Below are 5166 nucleotides of genomic sequence, written 5' to 3'. Positions count from 1 at the left end.
GTGTAGCTTGTAATGTGTTTATTTGAGATGATATCTTTGAAATGGATGTCTTAGCAATCAAAAGTTTAATGTTAGGCACTAACAACCAAAAAAGCTAATTGTCAGTACTTACACTACAGACATACTACTGAGGTTGAACAATTTCTTATATATTAATTAGTCATTTATATTCTTGTTTTGAGGACTGTTTTTTTCTTTTGATCATTTTTGTATTAGAATATTTAACTTTTTCTTATTGATTTGTAAAAGCTACTTACATATTAAGAATATCAAATTTGGTTATCTGTAATATATTTTACAAATATTTTCCCCAGGATGTTCTTTACCTTTTAATTTTGTTTATAGTATTTTTAAGAGGAAGTTTTTATTTTTATGTAGTATGTTTGTAGACAGATTATCCACTTATTTTTATTTTTGGTAGTTTTAAGGCTTCATCTTCTACTTTTAACTGTATCCATCTGGAGCTTATTTTAGAACAATTAATTTTTAGCTTCCTAATACTAGACTTGAGCATTATAAAATACATTTAAAACATTCACTGTCACACTCTGACTTCTTCCATTTAATTTTAACCATGAAATCATCCATAAATTATACTGTTAGAAGAGCAGTTGATGATTTGTAATATATTATAAAGTAACAGAATTTGAGTGCCATGCACTTTTAGTCAACTCTTCTGACAAGATAATTTGTAAATGTTTCTATTTGACTTTAAAATACGTTTCATATATATATGAATAGGTCTTACACTGAATTTATACCAGTGCAGATTTAAGAACCCTCTTATGATCATCCAACTAGAGATGAGCTGGAAAGCAACCTGTTTTCCTCATCCTGCCAATCTGTTTTATTTTTGCTTGTTTGCTTCTTACTCCATGCAGAAAAAGACGGTATCATCTTTCAACCTAAGCAATGTTTTTATCTAAATATGCTGTCTGAATATTCCCACATTCAGGAGGGGAGTATTAAACAGATGGGTTGTAAGAGCAAAAGTAATTTTTTTGTTTCCAAACTTTACCTTGTGGATAACTAAGAGTACAGGGAAAGGCAAGCCCAAGGTTAACAATGAATCTTTCTGCAAGTAAGAAAAAGATTTCCTCCACCACACATTGACAAAAAAGCCCCCAAAAGGCACCTTCTACAAAGAAACCAACACAAAAAGGCACACCCCTCAGAGGCCAACTAGGAAGAGGCACTAAACAGTGCCTATGCTGAATTTTAGCCTCAACTTGCTCCCTCTTGCTCAGATACCTTTGGCCCTACACAACTTCAGGCAGTCTTTCTCTGTATCCTCCATTTTTTCCTACAGAAAAATGCACTACAGACTTGAAAAGTTAGTTGAGGAATCCAAATAAAATCTCTAGTTTGGTTAGTAGATTTCTCAGTTTTGATCACCGACATGGTTATGCAAGATATTAACATTAGGGGAAGCTGGGTGAGCTATGAGAATGCTACGCAAATGTCACTTCTGGTGAGTCTAAAATTTATTTTAAAATTGAAAGTTTGCTTTAAAAAGTTGGAGAAGTGGGGCACCTGGGTGGCACCTGGGTGGTGCAGTTGGTTAGGCATCTGACTCTGAGTTTCAGCTCAGGTCATCATCTCAAGGTTGTAGGATCAAGCCCCACATAAGGCTCTGCACTCAGTGCAGAGTCTGCTTAAGATTCTTTCGCCTTCTCCTTCTGCCCCTCTTCCTCCATGCTCTCTTTCTCTCAAATAAATAAATCTAAAAAAAAAGTTGGAGGAGAAAGCTACAGGATTATGATCATAACATCACTACTCTGTCTTTTTTTGCAGCCTGGAACTCTCTTTAGTTTTTACCATGCTCACTTGTGGTGTGTTTCATATTTTGCTGCATATACTCCATTAAGCAGGGAATCTTTTTGTGGGTGACAGCTGGTTTTATTTCCCAAATACAACCTGTTCAACATAAAGACATAAATAATGAGTTTAATCTCAATTCTAATAAGGTTGATTAATGAACTTCTTTGCTAGACACTGTGGAGGTGGTATATAGAAATATACAGTAAAAAAACCTATAGTTTGGGAAACATGAGTAACATACAATACAAAAGCAAACAAATAAGATGGCTTATAATTGTTAAATTGTGTACCACAGGATATTAACAAAAATGGTGGAGTAAGAACAACCGGAAACCCTCTTCTCCATAAAAGCAATGATAAAACTAGCAAAAACTCTTAAGAATTAACTTTCTAAGACCTCTGAAAATTAACCAAAAGCTTGCAAGAATTCAGGGAGTGTTTATTCAAGTATAAGGGCTGAATGTGAATACAAAGAGCAAGATTTGTGTCATTTTAACTTACCTTATTCCCACCTCTAGCCTCTCCCCAGCTCTGTAGTCATTTTGAAAACTAGTGGGCCACAATCATGATGAAATCAAGCAGCCTGGAAACCACTGGAGAGAGCAAAATGAGATTGGAGCTTGTGATGTTAATTTTATGTGTCAATTTGACTCAGTCACAAAGTGTCCAGATATTTGGTTAAACATGATTTCTGGGTGTGTCTGTGAAAGTGTTTCTGGATGAAATTACCATTTGAATCTGTGAACTCAGTCAAGCAGTTTGCCCTTCGCATTGTGGGTGGGCGTCATCCAATCTCTTGAGAACATAAATAGAACAAGAAGATGAAGGAAGAATTTGGCCCTTCCTGCCTGATTGCTTGAGGTAGAACATTGATCTCCTCTTGCCCCTGATGCTCTTGGTTCTGGCCTTCAGACCCAGACTGGAAGCTACATCTTGGCTCTCTTGGTTTTCAAGCATTCAGACTCATACTAAATTATACCACTGGCTTTCCTGGTCTCTAGCTTACAGATGGCAGATCACAGGACTTCTCAGCTCCATAATTGTATGAGCCAATTCCTTACAATATCTATATTTTATATATTGTATATATAAATAAATAGGTATATTGTAATTTTATATCTAAATATATTATATATAATATATCTAAATATATATAATTATGTATAGTGTATTATATATATAAATATATATTATATATAAAGAGATATATTTCCTATTGGTTCTGTTTCACCAGAGAACTCTAATACAGAGTTCTTTCAAACTTCCATGCCCAGCATTACAACACCTAAATAAGACAAAAACATCACAAAAAAACAAGACTAAGGCCAATATTCTTTATGAATATAAATGTAAAAATCCTCAACAAAATAGTAGCAAACTAAATCCAGCAATATAGAAAAAATTATGCACTGTGATTAAGTAGTATTTATCCCAGGAATTGAAAGTGGGTTCAACATATGAAAAGCAATAAATGTAACACTGCATATTAATAGAATAAAAGACAAAAACCACATGATCATCTCAATAGATACAGAAAAAAATTTAACAAAATTAAATACCTTCATGACAAAAGTACTTAACAAATTAGTAATAGAAGGAAATTTCTTCCCTCTAATAAAGGCATCTATGAAAAATCTAAAACTAACACACTTAATGGTGAAAGGCAGAAAGCTTTCCCCCTAAGATCAGGAATAAGACAAGGAGGTCTGCTCTTACCACCTCTATTCAACATTTTACTGGAGGTTCTGGCCAGGTAAATTAGGTAAGAAAAAAGAAATAAAAATCATCCAGATTAGAAAGAAATAAGACTAACTCTATTCTCAGATAACAAGATTTTTTATATTTAAAAAAATCTACAGATTTCTGCATATAGAAAAACCCAAAGAGCCATTAAAAAAACCTCTGAGAGCTAAAATTGAGTTTATCAAAGCTGTAGGAAACAAAATCAACATAAAAAAATCAGTTGTATTTCTGAAAATGAATTAAAGAAAACAATTCCATTAGCATCCAAAATAATAAAATACAGAGCAATAATAAAAAGAATTGTAAGACTTGTACAAAGAAAACTATAAAATATTGTTGAAAGGAGTTAAAGAAGACCTTAAAAGGTAGAAAGACATCACATGGCTGTGGATTGAAAGACTTAATATTGTTAAGATGGTAATATTTCCCCAAATTAATCTATTAGATTCAATGCAAGCCTTATTAAAATCCCAGGTGGCTCATTTGTAGAAATTGGCAAACTGATTCTAAAATTTAGGGACCCAGAATAGCCCAAAGAATCTTGAAGAACAGTTGGAGAACTCACAATTTCCAATTTTAAAACTTACTGTAAAGGTATCATAACCAAGAATGTTTTAGAATAGGCAAATACACAGAGATAGAAAGCAGATTTGTAGTAGCCTACATCTGGGGAAAAGCAAATATGGAGGAATGGGCTAATGGTCATGTCCCCACTTTTTGTGGTGACACAACTCTTTTAGAAATAGAAAGTAGTGACGGTTTGTGGTTCAATATTATGATGGTTCAATATTATGTGCTGCTTTGACATCTGAAATGAGGGGGAGGGTGTGGCTCTAGTGGCCTAACTGTAAGTCATCCTCCCAAATCTACTCCTGTGGATAAGGTCCCCTAGTCAAACAACTCTCTTTATAATGGGGACCAGGCAAAATTCCTGCTTATCCTTAAGTAAAAGATTTTAGTTCCCTGCCAGTTTGTGCAATTATTCAAACAAATCAATCACATCCTCTTGTGGGAACCAATGATTACTCCACCCTCCTGACACTACAAAGCCTGCCTCCTAGAGCCCCTGCTTATTCACTCTGCTCCCAAGTGTAATTCCTATGTGACCCTGCGCGGCACGCTGTGTACTACCACCAGGATTTGAGTAGAGGTGATTAACAAACTGCTGTCAATCTCATCTGTTCAGTGTCAGGTGTTATGTGCTTGGCCATCCCTATAACCTTAAAGTGGGACTCCATCTCTCACCAATGGGGTGTAGAGCAGGCAATCAAAATATGACTGCACATCTTTGTGAATACACTAAAATCACTGAATTGTACACTTTAAAAGGGCGAATTTTATGGTATGTAAATTATAAGTCAATTTAAAAATCATGAAAAAATTATTTGCTACAGATGATAAATTCTGTAGATTTTTAGAGGACTAGGAGATCAGGGAAAGCACCATACAAGAGACAGATCTTGACCTGGCTTTTGGAGGATGGTTGAGATTTGGATACTCCAGGTAAGTGAAAGCCCAGAATAAGAAATGAATATGACAAATTTGAAGTTCAGTATGGAAACTAATCTGACTAAATTGGATGATTGCTTTAGGGATTAGCAG

Source organism: Ursus americanus, chromosome X (genome assembly GCF_024610735.1).
Source record: "Ursus americanus isolate L20-20 chromosome X, mUrsAme1.1.p, whole genome shotgun sequence".
NCBI classification, from domain to species: Eukaryota; Metazoa; Chordata; class Mammalia; order Carnivora; family Ursidae; genus Ursus; species Ursus americanus.
The sequence above is the reverse complement of the archived record's forward strand: the minus strand, read 5'-3'. Positions refer to the sequence as shown.